The sequence below is a fragment of the Rana temporaria genome, chromosome 4 (assembly GCF_905171775.1).
Source record: "Rana temporaria chromosome 4, aRanTem1.1, whole genome shotgun sequence".
NCBI classification, from domain to species: Eukaryota; Metazoa; Chordata; class Amphibia; order Anura; family Ranidae; genus Rana; species Rana temporaria.
The window spans coordinates 415,534,286-415,554,365 of record NC_053492.1 but is presented as its reverse complement, the minus strand read 5'-3'; positions in this window follow the sequence as shown (position 1 = coordinate 415,554,365).

The window sequence follows — 20,080 nt, the reverse complement described above, 5'->3', positions numbered from 1 at the left end:
TAAAATCGGCCCGTTTTGTAACTACTAGTGTCAGTGGCCAGATCTAAACCAAGGCCCTCTGTTGCATTAGGCAGTAGGTCTTTTTACTGTGACACCTTCTGGACAGCTCCCTGATGATATTTTGGGCAACCTGTCTTGTTTCTGGTGAGCCTTGAATTCCTTGCTCCTCGCATGAACCTCCTATATAAGACATGCCTTTGCACTTTGCATGTGGAGGGGTAAGTCAGGATTATGAGGTAGGAAGATGGGTTAATACAGTTAGAGGGATTGGTAGGGGCTCACAGAAAAGGAAGGCCAGCCCTGAGTTTGAGCACCTTAACAGATTTGCCAGGTTGGGGGAAGGTGTGGGGGTACCAAGCTCAGAGGTGGCAGTCCTAGATTTCACTGCTCCCCCTAACAGCCGAAAGAGCAGCCCATCTAGTAGAGGTGGTGAGGGGAGTGCAGGTAGGCCTAAACAGTTGGTAGTAATAGGGGATTCTATAATCAGAAGGACTGATGGAATAATTTGTCGCCAGGATCGCCTCAAACGAATGGCTTGCTGTCTCCGTTGCCAGGGTTTGGCATGTGATGGACCGGGTTGATAAATTACTGGGAGGGGCTGGACATGACCCAGCTGTCTTGGTCAATGTTGGAACCAATAACAGAATATATGGAAGGTGAAGGTTCCTTAAGAACCAATTTAAAAAACTAACCTGCAAGTTGAAGGGAAGGACCTCCAAGTTGATATTCTTTGACATATTGCCTGTGCCATGCGCAACACAGGAAAGGCAGGGGTGATTAGAGAACTGAATGCATGGCTAAAGATCTGGTGTAAGGAGGAGGATTTGGGTTTTTAGAGCACTGGGCTGACTTTTCATTGGGATGCAACCTATATGCTAAAGATGGTTTGTACCTAAATGGAAGGGGGTCTACTGTGCTGGGGGAAGGCTGAAGGAGTATTTAAATTAAGATTGTGGGGGAGGGTAAGTTAGATTATAATGGGGCAGACAGGGGTCAACCCCTATTGGTGGGTGGAATGGGGAAAGATGGGGGGGCTTTGGCAGGTGATCTGAAGGTTCCTATGTTACAATCAACCATTGGAAATGGTACCATCTATATATATAAAACTCAACGTGTGTGTGTGTGTGTGTGTATGTATGTACAGTATGTTCCAGCATCACGTCCAAACGGCTAAAGATATTAACATGAAACTTGGCACACATGTTACTTATATGTCAGCAACAAACATAGGATAGGTGGTTTAACCCTTACCCACCCCCATTTGCCATGGTTCGGGTTTTTCTTTAAAGTCCCATTCAACTTTATGGGAAATACATGTTACTTCATGTTCCAGCATCACGTCCAAACGGCTAAAGATATTAACATGAAACTTGGCACACATGTTACTTATATGTCAGCAACAAACAAAGGATAGGTGGTTTAACTCTTACCCACCCCCATTTGCCATGGTCGCGTTTTCCTTTAAAGTCCTATTCAACTCTATGGGAAATACATGTTACTTCATAACTTCCAAACGGCTGTAGATATTTCGATAACACTTGGTCACATGTTACTTATATGTCCACTTAAACTATAGGATAGTTAATTTATCCCTTAACTACCCCCATTTGTGAGGGTCGGGGTTTTTGTTTAAAGTCCCATGCAAATCAATGGGAAATGTATGTTCCCACATAACTTCTGTACGCCTGGAGATATTTCAATAATACCTGGTACACATATTACTTATATGCCAAATAAAAATATATGACAGTTAAATTAACCCTTACCTACACCCTTATATAAAAGATGGGTATATTTATATTACTATGATTTTCCTCCCCAAAAGGTTAAGATAGGAAGACCGGGCAACGCCGGGTATTCAGCTAGTTTGTAATAAAATATAAAATATGCAACATACGTTTGCAAAATGTGACAATGAATTAAAGTGTTTGTTCACCAATGACAGAAGTCTGCCAAGCAAAATGGAAACTATGACCTAATTGGTATTGCTGAATCTTGGCTTCATTCTTCTCATGACTGGGCTATTAATATTCCTGGCTCAAAAATTGTATACAAGCCAGCAGGTGGATTGAGCCTGCCTTTTAGTTACACAAGACCACGGGTTTTCATTATGCACCATACGACTTTCTAGACACTGGCATCCTAACAACCAATGATTCATCAGTTAATAAGGAGGATGTCTGTTGCCTCCACAACATCCTTGTTTGTCACTTTCCTGTGCCCCTCTCCCTCAGCACATTGGCTGACTGATGGAGAGAAATTTAGGGAGAAAAGAACATTGGAATACTAGTCAGTACCAGTGTGCAAAATTGTATTAGCTTTGGAAGAATAAGTCGCCTCTATCACTGGGTGTCGTACATTTGTGAATGTTGCTGCGTTATGTAAAGCTATTAGAATAATTTTTACATATTAGAATGGGGTGCCTCAAGACTATCCATAATTTTAAAGGGTGCTTTGTTTGAAAAAAGGTTGAGAAACACTGGTATCAATGATGTCCATGGTAGTCCATCCACAGCAGTATTTTCATTGGTGGCTGAACTTTAATCATGTCTTCTTTTGCTTATCTCCATTACATGTTAGATTGATGGGACTAGTACTTTACAAAATACAGTCTTTTGAGTTCACAGAAAGTAGCAAGGATATGTCATTTTTGGAAAGATCACTGTGTCGGTGCTATACTTGCTGAAAACGTTCTTAGCCCAAATAAGGGAAACTCTTTACACATAACATTTATGTTAATGAAAATGACCACAAGAGGTCACTAAATGCTCAGCTGTGATAACAGAAACTAAGAAGTGGTCAACGTCAGGACTGTCGCAGGGCTACTGTAGAGTATTTGAGGGAATCAAGCTGTAACTGGTAGTAATTCTGTCACACTGCTCCTGTTTAGAATGTCCTTGCTTTGTAACAGAATTTATAAATATGACCACAGTGAAGAATCAATTTTTGTTTACCCTTTTTTTATAAAGGGTCTGAATATGGCCAATGAAGGCCAGATCAAAAGCCCTCATGAATCTGTGCAGCAGCAGATTAATTCTAATAGTGACCTATTTCTGGCTGCAATCAGAAACTAATAGATCATTATATTATACTTCCCAACTTTAGAACTTGAGAATGAGGGACACTTTAGGGAGACAGTGACCGGCCAAGCTGTTAACAGTGGGAGCAGCTAAAAAGGCACAGTTAAGCAAAACCCGGGCTTCCTTGTAGCTATAAAGTATGCATTGATTGCTGTGCCACAAGCAAGAGTCTCACAGACACATACCCACCACTCCTAGATAACACCATACCCCCCATATACCCCCTGTACTCCTATATAACGCCTGATCTCTTGTACCCCCCATAGTATCTAGCTCCTTGTACTCCTGAAGATATTATGGGGAGAGAGAGAGAGAATTTTACAGGACATCTGTCACTGAGATGGGAGGGGAGGGGCTGGCGAGACTGGCTCTAATCTGATCTCCCCAGTTCTGCTGTGTTCCTCTCCTCCGCACCTTACCCCATGGGAGACTGTGTTGTTCCTCCTGACACTGGCACTGTCAGTTTCAGGCTATTGCCGACAATCAAGAGTCCTTTGTTTCCTTTGAGTGCAGAAGCCACCTGGAGGCAGGAACCGGGAGCCAGAGTCAGGGGGAGGAGCTTAGAGGACTAGCCACTCTGTACGGGGGTTGTTTCCTCCTGCTGTGCGCACCTGCATAGCGTGTCATCAGCTGCTAGGATGCCGGCAGTCCTAGCAACCAATGATTGCAAAGAAGATTGAGGGAGGGGCAGAAGCACAGTGTGCAGGAATGCCCTGCTGACTAGAATCCTCACTGGGTACAGTATGTTAGAGCACACATTGAACTCACTGATGATACTCTCACCGAGTGGAGCCCAGTGCTGGAATATGTTCTGGTACTGGAATCCAGGACTCTAGCCCAGATCTGCTGGACCCTGGGACTTACTTAAAATGTTGGGACGGTCCCGCAGAATCTGGGATGGTTGGGAGGTATGTTATAGCAATGCTATATTGCTGCAGGGAGATAGACAGAGTTTAAATAGCTGTGTCCCCTCCTCCCTACGAAGAGGAAGTAATGTGATGTCACATAAGACGTCACATCCCTTTTGAATGTAAAAACGATGCAGAAGCATTGTGCTAATAGCGTTCTGCCCAAGAGCTGATCGTTTCAGATACTGGACTTAGCACTGGGTCTCATCTATCACAGACAGCTGGTAAGGGTTCTAAAAGTTTGCGATTGGCCACATATACATATTGAAAAAGAAAATTAAAACTGCTGCACCTAAAAACTTCCTTCAATACTCAGAAATATCAAATATGTAAAATCATGCAATGGTGCGCCGGTTTTTACAATACACACCTCAAGTGTTTTGATGTAATTATAAAAATTAGCTACATCATGGATCTAACAACTTAATAAAGTGACAATCCATAACATAACCCATAATAACTCATTTACACGCTGTGAAATCTATACCTTATAAATAAAGCGCTATGTGCATTAATCAAAAGTGCATATGGTGCATAAATACAATTAGCTAATTGAACATTGTGCTTCACAACGCATATAATCAATAATGAGCTCAAACAGTTCATACCATCTCCTTGCATAAACTTGATTTGTAGTTCCAACTTCCCCACATTCGAGAAGATAAAAAGTGTCCTTGTGCAAAACAAAAATATCAAAAATGCTTGTGTATCACCACCGTGCTTCAAAACAGAAGGATGGCCACTTACCAGATATATAGATCCCACAGAGGGGATTGTATGCACATAATCAAGGTTGTAGTCAAAGGTTAATAAATTCAAGATTAATCCCTGCGCTAGTATTACAGAAGCAGCTGACATAAATTGTATGGCGACAATAAAAAAGCATAAAAAATGGGTGTATGCAGCTCTAGTAGCATAGAATTAAAAGTAAAAGTCCATAGTGTTTAAAGTAAAGTCCTTGTTCAGGAAAAGAAGCTGGAATCACCCAACGGTGTAAACAAAGACACAATCAGGTGAGCATGAAATTATCCTCCACCGAACATCAACACACCGGACCTCTTACCAAAGAAAACGGACCACTGTATTAGAGGTGGTCAAACAAGCGCCACAAAACCTCTTCAATTGGATCATAGATGGCTGGATCTTGTAGTCTCACCAAATGGAAGATCATGGGTGCATACATAAAGTACAAGAAAGGCAACTCCTTTTGGTGTAGTATTAAAACTATAATAGGAAATGTAGCGCTAAAATTAAGAGAAACCAAATCATGCGTGGTGAGATTGGCCTCAAAGTGCAACAAAAGTGAATGTAAATAAATAAGTCCACATAAAGGGTCCATTCAAAAAAAAATAGAATGGGATGGTGAAACCAGACGTGTAGCAATATGGGTCATCACATGAACCTTCTTGCAAAGGAGTGAGGGAGAAAACTCTTACCGGAACCGGTGGATCTACTGGTTAGGCAGATCATTAGAGCGTATGAAATCTCAATGGCCAGTCACATCAGCTTGTCTGAAGACTCTAGATGGACCAAACAGATAGCATCTGACAACTCTTTTAGAAGATGTCCCGAATTTGAGGGAGACTCTGAATTCACTGGATGTCCAAATGGTCCTCAGACAATAGTAGACCGACTTCCGATCACTGAATCCTTTTTCGGATTAAGGATGGCACATTGGAGAAAACTCCAAACAGCAACTCAATCACTTAAACATGGAAGAAAGAGGAAAAAGGAGGTGCTCCGATAGTGCAGGTCAAAAGGGGCAATAAATGAAGTGGTGTACCAAGTCCGACGCATTTCATACACAAGCGCTTAAACTGGGCCATCAACCATAAACACTCCAAACCTACCTGAAATCTAACCAATCAGAGACTGATTGGTTAGATTTCAGTTAGGTTTGGAGTGTTTATTATAAATATAAGGCAATTCGTGGGAGCAGGTTGATGCCCCAGTTGAAGTACTTGTGTACGAAACGCGTCAGGCTTGGTACACCACTCCATTTATTGCCCCTTTTTAAAAATGTTGTACTGTGATCACTTTTAAGCTTTGCTGGTTTTTCAATAAATCCACATTTGACCTGCACTATCGGAGCACCTCCTTTTTCCTCTTTCTTCCATGTTTGGGTAATTGAGTTGCTGTTTGGATTTTTTTCCATTATGCCATCCTCAATCCGGAAAAGGATTCCTTGATCGGAAGTCGGTCTACTATCGTCTGAGGACCATTGGACATCCAGTGAATTCAGAGTCTCCCTCGAATTCGGGATATCTTCTAAAAGAGTTGTCAGCTGCTATCTGTTTGGTCCATCTAGAGTCTTCAGACAAGCTGATGTGACTGGCCATTGGTATTTCATACGCTCTAACGATCTGCCTAACCAGTAGATCCAACGGTTCTGGTAAGAGTTTTCTCCCTCACTCCTTTGCAAGAAGGTTCATATGATGACCCATATTGCTACACGTCTGGTTTCACCATCCCATTCTATGTTTTTTTTGAATGGACCCTTAATGTGGACTTATTTATTTATTTTCATTCACTTTTGTTGCACTTTGAGGCCAACCTCACCATGCATGATTTGGTCTCTCTTAGGCCCCGTACACACGACCAAACATGTATGCTGAAACTGGTCCGCGGGCCAATTTCAGCATACATGTTCGGTCGTGTGTAGGCGCGAGCGGGCCGAATTCCAGCAAACATTTGCCCGCCGGGCCTTTTCCCAGCAGACAAGTATTCCTGGACGTGTTTTAAAACCGTCCGCTGGAATCCTGCCCGCTCGGACATGTACGGTCGTCAGTACAGACCTACTGTACATGTCCGAGCGCCCGCCGTCCCTCGCATGCGTCGAATGACTGACGCATGCGTGGAAGCCTTTAAATGGCAGGCCCGCCCACGTCGCCGCGTCATCGTCGCGGCGACGACGCGGACACGCCCCACGTATTGTTTACGCGCGGACTTCTGTACGATGGTTAGTACAGCCATCGTACAGAAGCCCTCTGGCAGGCATGTACGGTGAAAACGGTCCGACGGGCCGGTTTCATCGTACATGTTTGCCCGTGTGTACCGGGCCTTAATGTTAGCGCTACATTTTCTATTACAGTCACATTTTAATCTTAGTCACATTATATGTAGCTGCTCTCATTTGTTTTGATTTCACCTTTTGGTTTATTATATTTTTTAGATTAGCACAATATATTTTCCCTTTCTTTCTGTAGTATTAAAACTAGGCAAAAAATGTTTCTAAAAAAAAACAGCCAGGGTACTCACATTTTGTCAGATAAAAACAGGCATATCAAAGGCTGCAATCTGTCATGAATAGCATTTGTTTCCAACCACAAAGATGGCCGCAGTCGACACGTGACGGTGTAGTGATGTAGCCAAAGGTTGATTGCCGGCCAGCCTCTGAGATTTGGAGTGAATCCAAGCTCTCGTCATGCACAGTGTTTAATAGTAAAAGCAATGGAGAGGACCCATAGTGCATTAATGTTTAAAATATATTTTAATGAAAACCGAAATGCACTTACAGAGCATTTGCTTGTATTCAGCAGACAAGTATCGAAAAACTGCACGGCCGTCTGCAGAATGATCCGTCCCAAAGTGTTTACTCTCAGAAGGTATTGACTGGGTCTCCATTCCCAGTCGATGCTTTCTGAGAGGAAAAACGTCCCCAGCAAGTTGAAAGAAAAAAATGACAGGTTGGAGCCAATGTACTAACAATCCAATGTTAGTACAGTGATCTCCTCGCTGAGCTATTGTGTTCTAACAGGGGGATAGTCTCTCAACAAAACACTCTGGTCAGCAATCTCAGTCACTGAATGATAGTGCTGATGGGGAGCCAGTTGGCCACTGGTTTTCCAGTATGCACATCTGACAGAAGGCGGCCATCAGACTGGCTGTCATACACATGGATCAAATGTCGCCCGACATTCAACCCGTGTGTAATAGGCTTAAAACGATTGCATTTCCATTTTCTGTGTACTGAGGGAGACCAGATATAGTGAATGCAGGGTCCTGGGTTTAGAAACTCTTTAAGGCTATATTCACACCAGTTAATGCACCCTGACTCTGATTACACATGAGAACCCCAGCAGGGGTTTCCCGGCAATTAGTTGTGGGAGGCAGCCCCATTGAAAGCTATGGGAGGATGCAAACTTCCACAGCTAATTGTGGCCCCTTGCATGTGATTGCTTATGTAGTGATCACCTGTGAGTAATCGGTCATGGGTTCAGGCTGTCTGCATCCAGAGCCGATCACTCACAGGTGATCAGTGGATGAGTAATCACATGCAAGGGGCCACAATTTGCTGCGGAAGTTTGCATCCTCCCATAGCTTTCAATGGGGCTGCCTCCCACAGCTAATCACTGGGAACACCCCGCTCTCACATGGAATTTGTGTCAGGCCCATGCACAGATGTGAATATGGTTAAAAGAAAATCTGAAAGCTGAGTTGCTTTACAGTCCTAATTTCCTCCATACGCCCAGGTTCACACTGGGAACGATTTGGTACGATTTGAGATGCGATTTCACATGTCAAAACGCATCTCAAATCTGCGGCATTTGTCGGCAATGACACCGTCCTAATCGGTGCGACACCGCATCTGCGGCGCTGCACCGATTTTCAAAAAGTCGTTTCTGTAATACTTTTTGCGATTTCGGGCCGCGATTTACATTGACATCTGTGCAGAAACCTGCGCCCCAACGTTTTTTTTTAATGCGACGTGCGTTACGGCATTTCGTATTCCCGGACATCTTACGCAAAAAAAAAAAATTTGAAATTCGACGCCGGAACGACGGCCATATTTTAACATGGCTGATCTAAAGATAAGCCATGTTAAAGCAGGTGTAACTTTGCGACAGGTAAAAACGACTAGCGACGACGTACGGGATTGCGACGAATGCGCGGATCTTCGTGGATCGCCGTAAAACCTCATTTGCATACCCGACGCTGGAATACGACGCGAACTCCACCCATCGGCGGCCGAGGTACTGCATCATAAGATCCGACGGTGTAAGTCAATTACACCTGTCGGATCTTAGGGCTAGCTATGCGTAACTGATTCTATGAATCAGTCGCATAGTTAGGACGGGCGGATCACAGAGATACGACGGCATATCAGGAGATATGCCGTCGTATCTCTTCTGTGAATCTGGCCCTATAACTTTTGCACAAACCAATTAAAAATTGGCGCTCAATTTTTTTTTTTATAGCGCAAAAATAAAAACCGCAGAGGTGGTCAAATACCACCAAAAGAAATCTCTATTTGTGGGAAATAAAGGACGTCAATTTTGTTTGGGAGCCACGTCGCACGACCGCGCAATTGTCAGTTAACCACATGCTGACCGCCGCACACAGAAATACGTCGGCAGAATGGCACGGGCAGGCAAAAGGACGTATATATACGTCCCCTTTAAGAAGCCGGCTTGTGCACGCGCGAACCCCCCGTGACTCCGATCGTGGGTCCCGCGGACTCGATGTCCGCGGGCACACCCGCGATCGTGTCACGGTGAGGAAGAAGGGGGAAATGCTTATGTAAACAAGCATTTCCCCATTCTTCCTAGCGACATGACAGTGAACACAGCTTTCTGTAATCGCAAGCTGTGATCACTGTTGTGTCACACATAGCCAATCCCCCCTACAGTTAGAACACATCCCTAGGCACACTTAACCCCTTCAGCGCCACCTAATGGTTAACCCCTTCACTGCCAGTGTAATTTTTACAGTAATAGTGCATTTTTATAGCACTGATCGCTGTAAAAATGACAATGGTCCCAAAAAGGTGTCAAAAGTGTCCGATGTGTCCGCCATAATGTTGCAGTCATGATAAAAACCACTGATTGCTGCCATTTCTAGTAAAAAAAAAATATTAATAAAAATGCTATAAAACTATTCCCTATTTTGTAGACGCTAGGGGCTGGATTCAGGTAGATCGGCGCATTTTTAGGCGGGCGTAGCGCAACTCATATGCGCTACGCCGACGTAAAGCTGAGAGGCAAGCACCCAATTCACAATGCAAATGCTCCCAACGTTGCGCCGGCGTAACGTAAAATCGTCGGTGTAACCCCACCTAATTCAAAGTAGGTGGAAGGTGGGCGTGATCCATTTAAATGAACCGTGACCCCATGCAAATAATGGGCGCATGCGCCGTGCCGTGGATGCTTCCCAGTGCGCATGCTCATAATCACGTCGGAACGAACACCTAAGATACGTCGAATCACTGAACGTAACCTACGGCCAGCCCTATTCACGTAGTACTACGTAAACTACGTAAAATACGACGGCTGTTCCGTCGTCCATACCTTTGCATGGGATGCGCCTCCTATATGTGGAATAACTTTACGCCGGACGTACGCCTTACGTAAATGGCGTATATTATGCGCCGGGCGCAACTACATTCGTGAATCGGCGTATCTCCCTCATTTGCAATGAGGCGGCCAGCGTAAATATGCGGCCAAGATACGCCGGCGTAGGAAAGTTACGTCGGTCGGAGGAAGCCTATTTTCAGGCGTATCTAGGTCTATGGGTACCGCGCATAGATACGACGGCACACATTTACACTTACGCGGTGTATCTCGAGATACGCCGCATAAGTGTTACGTGAATCCAGGCCTATAACTTTTGCGCAAACCAATCAATAAACACTTATTGAGATTTTTTTTACCAAAAAAATGTAGAATACGTATCGGCCTAAACTGAGGAAAAAAACATTTTTATATATATTTTTTGAAATCGCAAAAAGTGGCCTGGTCTTTGACCAGCAAAATGGTCCGGCGATTAAGTGGTAAAGTAACATTTTTCAAGCTGCATTGAAGTTTTGTCCCTTTGCAGGGCTACTGTCACCCAAATGGAATGTGAATAATGTTATAAGGTGTGTTTGATGGTCTATGTGACTTGCTGCAATGTTTTTTTAGATGGCATTACCAGTTTACTGTTTGCTTTTGTGGTTTTCTGTAATTGCTCTTTAAACAACTAAACTTATTATAGGTAGAAGTAACAACATTATTACAAAATAACAGAGCACACTACACAAAATAACAACGGAAAACCACAACAACCACTCCTAAAGCGCTGCAAAGATGTTGCTTAGAGGACTTTTTTACCGTCTCACCAGCGCACCGCTCCAGTGTGAAAGCCCTCTGGCTTTACAGGCACTATAGCGCCTGTAAAGCGCCTCAGTGTGAAAGTGGCATTATTGTTCCAAGGTCTGAAGTCAAAAAGCATAATTAACACACACAGATGATTTACTAAAAGAAAAATAAGAGAAAGGGGGAGCACTGGCCTCTAGTGCATTATCCCACAATTTTTTTTATTAACCACTTCCTTACTGGGCACATATACCCCTTCCTGACCAGGTGAAATTTCAGCTTCTGGCACTGCGTTACTTTAACTGACAATTGCGCGGTCGTGCGACGTGGCTCCCAAACAAAATTGACGTCCTTTTTTCCCCACTAATAGAGCTTTCTTTTGGTGGTATTTGATCGCCTCTGCGGTTTTTATTTTTTGCGCTATAAACAAAAATAGAGCGACAATTTTGAAAAAAAAACAATATTTTTTACTTGTTGCTATAATAAATAGCCCAATTTTTTTAAAAAAACATTTTTTTTTCTCAGTCTAGGCGATACGTATTCTTCTACATATTTTTGGGGGGGAAAAAATCGCAAGAAGCGTCTGGTTTGCGCAAAAGTTATTGCGCTTACAAAATAGGGGACAGAATTATTATTATTTTTTATTATTTTTTTTTACTACTAATGGCGGCGATCAGCATTTTTTTAGTGACTGCGACATTACGGCGGACACATCGGACACTTTTGACACATTTCTGGCACCATTCGCATTTATACAGCGATCAGTGCTATAAATATGCACTAATTACTGTATAAATGTGACTGGCATTGAAGGGGTTAACACTAGGGGGTGAGGAAGGGGTTAAATGTGTACCCTAAATTGTGTTCTAACTGTAGGTGGAGGGGGGGTGACTGGGGGAGGTGACCGATCTATGTCCCTATGTACAAGGGACACAGATCGGTCTCCTCTCTCCCCTGACAGGACGTGGATCTCTGTGTTTACACACAGAGCTCCACGTCTTGTCCCTGTAGCCGCCGATCCCGAGTGTCTGGCGGACATCACGGCCGCCAGGCACTCGCATCGGCATCTCAGCGATGCGGCGAGCACGCGAGCGCCGCCGTTGGACGCGCGCGCACCCGTGCCGCTGGATGCGCGCGCAGGCCATCTTTTTACGGCCAGTTAGAGATTCACAACCACCCTGCGGCCATATAAAGTCGTACGGCCATCGGGTAGTGGTTAAAGATGTGTTAAAAAGTACTACTCACATGCATAGGTAATAGCAGCGCTCATCAGGCCACTATTCGTGGCTATACACTTCCAGACTGGCCGATGACACAAGCATAGGGGGGACCTCACCAGGGTTCCTGCAGGCTGACGCGTTTCGAAGGAATGTCCTTCTTCAGCATTCCTTCTAAACTCGTCGGCCTCCAGGGACCATGGTAAGGTTCCCCCTATGCTTGTGTCATCGGCCAGTCTGGAAGTGTATAGCCACGGAGAGTGGCCTGATGAGAACCGTTATTACCTATGCTTGTGAGTAGTAATTTTTATCGCATCTTTAATAAAAAAAATTGTGGTATAATACACTAAGTCAGTGCGCCTCTTTCTCTTATTTTTAACCGCTTAAGGACCGCCGAATGACGATATACGTCGGCAAAACGGCACAGCTGGGCATAAGTACGTACAGGTCCAGAGCACCGTGACCGCGCCCACGGGCACGATCGCCGCCGGTGTCCCGCGATCGGGTCACAGAGCTGAAGAACGGGGAGAGGTAAGTGTAAACAAACCTCTCCCCGTTCTTCCTAGTGGCTTGTCAGTGATCGTCTGTTCCCTGTCATAGGGAACGACAATCAGTGACATGTCACGTCAGGCAATGCCCCCCCCCTACAGTAAGAATCACAGACTAGGGCACACTTAACCCCTTCAGTGCCACCTAGTGGTTATCCCCTTCACTGCCAGTGTCATTTTCACAGTAATCAGTGCATTTTTATAGCACTGATCGCTGTAAAAATGACAATGGTCCCAAAAATGTGTCAAAAGTGTCTGATGTGTCCTCCATAATGTCGCAGTCATGATAAAAAAAAATCGCTGATCGCCGCCATTACTAGTAAAAAAAAAATGTATTAATAAAAATGCCATAAAACTATTCCCTATTTTGTAGACGCTATAACTTTTGCGCAAACCGATCAATAAACGCTTATTGCGATTTTTTTTACCTAAAATATGTAGAAGAATACGTATCAGCCTAATCTGAGGGAAAAAATTTTTTTTATATATTTTTTGGGGATATTTATTATAGCAAAAATTAAAAAATATTGAATTTTTTAAAAAATTGACGCTCTATTTTTGTTTATAGCGCAAAAAATAAAAACCGCAGAAGTGATCAAATACCACCAAAAGAAAGCTCTATTTGTGGGAAAAAAAGGACGCCAATTTTGTTTGGGAGCCACGTCGCACGTCCGCGCAATTGTCAGTTAAAGCGACGCAGTGCCTAATCGCAAAAAGTGGCCTGGTCCTTTAGCTACAAAAAGGTTCGGGGCTTAAGTGGATATAGTGGTTTGTGGACAACCCCAGTCCTAGAAGGCAATTATAAAAAGAAAAGATAAAAAATAAAATATATAAAAATTTTAAAAAAATAAATGAAAACCCGAGTGAAAACCCTCGGAGCCCGGAACACCTGCGCAAATTGGAAACGTGAGCCCAGGGTGTGCACGTGCATGTAAGCCACAGTCGCATCACACATGTGACATTACGCCATGAATGTCGGAGAGAGAAAAATAACAATAAAAAACACCAACTCTAAACCAATGAGCTGCAAAGGCTTTTAAAGTGTCACCTATGGGGATTTTTGGGCACCGATGTTTTTGGCGAAATTGCGGGCACAAGCAATTTTAAGTGTAGCTAACCCCGAAGGAGCCGCTGATTTGTTTTTTGGATTGGCATATTGAGTTACCCCAATGTGGCGTATGGGTGCAGGTGGATAACAAAGCAGTGAGTGAATGTCCAGAAAGTAAATAAAGGGTTTTCCAATGCTTTATTCCAGGCCAAACACGGCCAACATCAACATTTAGTGGGAAGAGCAGGTTGATAAAGAAGAAAGAAGAACCTTGCAGTGTCAGGCCCGGATATTAATTGAGCAGTACTTGCTCAATATAGTACCAACTGTTATTCGTCGCCACTCTAGTTGGAGTGGGTAAAGTGCCCCCGGACAAACCCCTCTCACAAGCCTGGCATCCGGTCACAGACTGACCCAGTGGACGTTTATGGAGTGACAGAAGTCTCAATTTTAACAAATTTAGAATGGGAGCAAAGTAACTCTCCCATTCCCCGCTAACTTTAGTGTAGTGCCCGTACTGAAAGTAAGGGGGCGCTACATAAGACATGGAATGTTTGGTATCTATTTACTCGATGCAACCTCATCTTTTATATTTTAATCTAAAATGGGTATTATATGTTGTGCTTTTGCAATACAATTCATTTTATTCAATTTTTTCCTGAAAATTTGTGTTTAATCAGGGGTCAAGTCCCGGGGAAAAAAGTGTGGGAACTCCCACCCAAGATCCACTCCCCTACCAAAAAAATAAATAAATGATACGCTCATATGCATAATTACTAAACCGCATGTTTTTTTTCTTTTCGATCCACTTTACCTTAGTAATCCTTTATGTTACTGCCCGCTTCCTGTATTTGGATTGATCCGGCAGCAAGTTCTTTCTAAATCCCGCGGTAACTCGCGGCAGACCTCCGCAATGTCTCCTGGGACCAATGACAAAAGCTCCGAGCTGACATTGCGGCATCGAGGAAGTGACGGAATACCGGCACACTACCCGATGAATCCATATACAGGAAGCCGCCAGTAACAAAGGATTACTAAGGTTCGCCTGCCCCTGACAGTGACTCGAGCTGGGCATCGCCGCTTATTGAAGGATTGGCTCGGGCGGCTCGGCTGCTCTAGTCCTGCAAAGGGAACTGAGTTCCTGCTGTCAAAAAAGTGCAGGAACTCCGTTCCCACGCATTCCCGCAGGACTTGAGCCCTGTGTTTAATAAACAGTTAAATATCATGAGAAAAAAAAATCACCTTTTTTTTCTATAGGGCCTCTGCTTTCAGAGAATTTATAATCTTCTGGGAGTTAAATAAATTTTATTGCCAAAATTAAGATTTGTACATGTATGTGAAAAATAAAAAATAAATTGCTCTGTAGCCGAACTGGATCCATGAGAATGCTACATGAGAAGGATGTGCAGAGATGTAATAATCAAAAGCATACACATCTTCAGCTATCACTAATATTGAACCATAGATGAGGCAGTTTGTCTGATCAGCAAATGGAAGAAAAAATGATGGCACCTACAATGCTGCGGGCCCGTCATTCAACCACCGGGGAAAAGGTGCCGTTCCATAAAACATGTATTGCCTCCAGAAAAGGGTCAATAACTGTTTATTTTCACATGAATCTGCATCCTGCAGGACATGTGATACACCGCCCCGAAAAAATGAACAAACAGCTTTAATTTTATGCACACTGGTGATTGTACTGTAATATAAGCATCACTGCTGCCCCACCTGCTGGTGAAATGTGATATCAGAATAAGAGAACTGATACACTACTTTGCTTTTATTTTGTCTTAAAAGGTTTGTCTTTTATTTTCTAAATAGGTTCCTTTAAGCTAGTGCATTGTTGGTTCACTTACCTTTTCCTTCGATTTCCCTTCTAAATGTTTTTTTTCTTTGTTTGAATTTCTCACTTCCTGTTTCTCCTCAGTAAACTTGCCACCATCATCCAGGTGCTGGAAAGTCATTTAGCACAGCTTACTGAACACTTTACTGAGGAGTAACAGGAAGTGAGAAATTCAGACAAAGAGAACAAAGAAAAAACAAAGAAACAAACAAAGAAAAAAAAACATTTAGAAGGGAAATGGAAGGAAAAGGTAAGTGAACCAACAATGCACTAGCTTAAAGGAACCTATTTAGAAAATAAAAAACAAACCTTTACCAACCCCTTTAAGGATGATGATTAGTTAACTTAATTTAGGTCTATATATGAACAAGTAGCATGCTAGGTTCTAAGTTATTTAAAAGATAAGCAAAAAAGGGAAAAAAAATAATAGCTGCCACTTTCACTGGACCTTTTGGGCCCTTTCACACCAGCGGACGAACGGTCCGCTTTTCATAAGTCCATTTACAATGGTTCCCTATGGGATCACGGCCGTTAGCGGATGGAGCATCCGCTAACGTCCGTAATCACCCGCCTCCGTCAGGATCCGGTTTTTCAGACGGAAGAAAACCCTATTTTTTTTCCATCTGACGGATCGGATGAATACGGACAGGCGGTCCGTATTCATCCGATTCCCCATAGGGGTGAGCCAGGGCGGTCTCTGCACTGTGTGCGGGGACCGCCCTGTCCGCCGACAGCTCAGCGGGGATTAACGGAGGAATCCCCGCTGAGCCAAACGGGCTAACGGAGCGGATCAATATGGATCCGCTCCGTGTGAAAGAGCCCTTTGGCTACATTTAGATGCAAACTTTGAATATGGCAAAAGTATTAATAAAATCTCCAAAGGTTACATACAGCAATAAATGTCTCCTCTAATTCCGCGTACACACGGTCCTTTTTCGGCATAAAAAAAAACGACATTTTTTAAAACGTCATTTAAAATGATTGTGTGTGGGCTTTACATCATTTTTCGGCTTCTGAAAAACGACAAAAAAAAAAATTCGAACATGCGCAATTTTTTCATGTCCTTTTTCAAAATGTAGTTTTTCGTGTTGTACAAAATGGTCGTGTGTGGGCAAAAACGTCGTTTTAAACCCACGCATGCTCAGAAGCAAGTTATGAGACGGGAGCGCTCGTTCTGGTAAAACTAGCGTTCATAATGGAGTAAGCACATTCATCACACTGTAACAGACAAAAAAGCGCAAATCGTCTTTTACTAACAAGGAATCAGCTAAAAGCAGCCCAAAGGCGAATAGAACTTCCCCCTTTAGAGTGCCGTCGTACGTGTTGTATGTCACCACGCTTTATTCATCATTTTTCAAAAATGATGGTGTGTGGGCAACGTCGTTTTTAATGATGAAGTTGGAAAAACATAATTTTTTGGACATGCTAAAAAATGTATTTATTTTTTCATGCTAAAAAACGACCGTGTGTACGCGCCATTACTCTGTTTGAGGCCTGCCTTCTGTCTTCCTCCTGTCAACCGTTTGCAATTAAATATCCACTAGCCTCCCAGCCTCCTACTTTCACATGGAGGAGATTTCCAAGTGTTTCTGCAATAAAAAGAAGCACCTGAAAAGCTAAAGAAAAACGCTTCCCTTTTAAATCAATAAATGTGTTCCCACTGGGGTGGTGCACTTCCGTGGTGGTGAAAAAAAAAATCTGGCTTACTGCATTTTTGGAGCATGTTTGGAGAGTTAAAAACAACACACCAAAAACACACCTTCCCATTAAAAGCAAAAGAAAACGTGGCAAAAACGCACCCACAATGCTTTTTTGGTGCGGATTTTTGAGTCACATGTTTTTTTTTTAAATGCACTGCAAACATAGGAAAATCGCTGCAAAAACGCATATGCATTTTTGACGCATTTTTGCAGCGGATAAGTGTGAAGGGAGCCTTATGCCTGGTACACACAATGAACAATGATTATGCAAGGAACATTCATTACATACGGCTTTCTGCAATTGTAACTGGAATACAGCTGGTTCAGAATATCCCTGCAATCAGACTCAAATGACTTGATCTGAGTGAGAGTATGGTGGAGGAATCTCCCAATGCGATGACATCAACACTGGGGCACCTGTCCACCAGGTCTTGTTAAAACAACAAAGATCACAATGCAATGCAAGCAATTATATAAAAGAAACACATAGGGGTAGATTCACGTAGATCGGCGTTTCTTTGTGCGGGCGTAACGTATCCTATTTACATTACGCCTCCGCAACTTTTATAGGCAAGTGCCCTTTTCTTAAAAGAAAGTTGCGTCGGCGTATCGTAAATAGGCCGGCGTAAGCCCGCCTAATTCAAATTGTGAAGAGGTGGGCGTGTGTTATGTAAATCAGGCTTGACCCGACATGATTGACGTTTTTCCCGAACGGCGCATGCGCCGTCCGTGGAATTTCCCAGTGTGCATTGCTCCAAAGTACGCCGCAAGGACGTCATTGGTTTCGACGTGAACACCCCATTCACGGACGAATTACGCAAACGACGTAAAAAATTAAAAATTTGACGCGGGAACGACGGCCATACTTAACATTGGTACACCGCACTTACGCCACCATATAGCAGGGGTGACTTTACGCCGGGAAAAGCCTAACGTAAACGGCGTAAATGTACTGTGTCGGCCGGGCGTACGTTCGTGAATTCGCGTATCTAGCTGATTTACATTTTCTAGGCGTAAATCAGCGTACACGCCCCTAGCGCCCAGCGTAAATATGCAGTTAAGATCCGACGGCGTAAGAGACTTACGCTGGTCGGATCTAATAGAAATCTATGCGTAACTGATTTTATGAATCAGGCGCATAGATACGACCGGCCGAACTCAGAGATACGACGGCGTATCTGGAGATACGCTGTCGTATCTTGTCTGTGAATCTACCCCATAGGCTCCCAACTGTATGGCTCCCCCTAGTGGACAGTTCAACTGGTGTGTGTCCTGTAGTAGGGTGTTACTTAACCTCTTAAAGTGGAGTTTCACCCAGAAATTCCCTTAATAAGCCGGAGCCGAGGGACAAGTCAGCTTTGGGTGCCGACATTGCGGGCTCCCAGGACAGGTAAGTGTCCTTATATTAAAATTCAGCAGCTGCAGTATTTGTAGCTGCTGACTTTTAATTTTCTTTCCCAGGCAGAGCCCGACAAAACGACGGTAAATCGACGCAAAAAGTAGCGGTGCTTTACAGCCAATGCCCGTGAGGCCCCCGTGTGAAACAAGCCTAACTGTGAGGGGATATGAGTGACTAGAGGAGGAGACAGATTGTTGTTCCTACTTAGTAGGAACAGACAATCTGTATCTCCTCCCCTGTCAGCACAGGGATTTGTGTGTTTACACACACAAATCCCCATGCTGGCTCTCCTGCTCACGATTGCGTGTGGCCGGCTGCCATCGGGTTCCCCACCCTGCAGCGGGCGCCTGCTTTGAGTCCTAAAGCAGACAAAGTACCCATACAGGGTTTCACGGGAACATGACACTTTGCCAACGTATATCCGCGTGAGTCGGTCGGCAAGTGGTATTTTTTAAAGGGGTGCACTCATTTATGCTGAGCACTGTACTTGTTTATTGCTTTACTCATAGGTACGATGTTATTGTGATGATATAATTATGACATCAGAAACCAATTGTTTTTGGTTCTTCAGTCCAATTTTACATGGCTGGGAAAAGGGTAAATATATAGGGGGTTATCCACAAAAGGGATACGCCGGCGTATCTACTGATACGCCGTCGTATCCCTGTTTCTATCTATGGAACTGATCCACAGAATCAGTTTACCATAGATAGGCAGAAGATCCGACATGTGTAATTGAATTATACTGTCGGATCTTAAGGATGCAATTCTAGGCCGGCCGCTAGGTGGCGAGGCCATTGCGGCCGGCCTAGAATATGCAAATGAACACTTACGGCGATCCATGAACGTTCCGTCGGGCCCGTCGCGCTAAATCTACGTCGTTTACGTCGAGTTACGCCGTGTAAAAATAGGGCTAAGTCCTATTTGACTAAGCCCTATTAAGTATGGCCGTCGTTCCCGCGTCGAAATTTTAAACTCTACGTCGTTTGCGTAAGACGTCCGTGAATGACGCTGGACGCCAATTACGTTAACGTCTAAGCAAATGCCGTCGGAGCGACGTCTGTTAGCGCAATGCACGTCGGGTAAGTTACCCGACGGAGCATGCGCAGTACGTCCGGCGCGGGAGCGCGCCTAATTTAAATGGGACTCGCCCCATTAGATTCGGCACGCCTTGCGCCGGACACATTTAAGTTACACCGCCGCAAATTTAAAGGTAAGTGCTTTGTGGATCGGGCACTTAGGTAGAAATTTTGCGGGGGTGTAA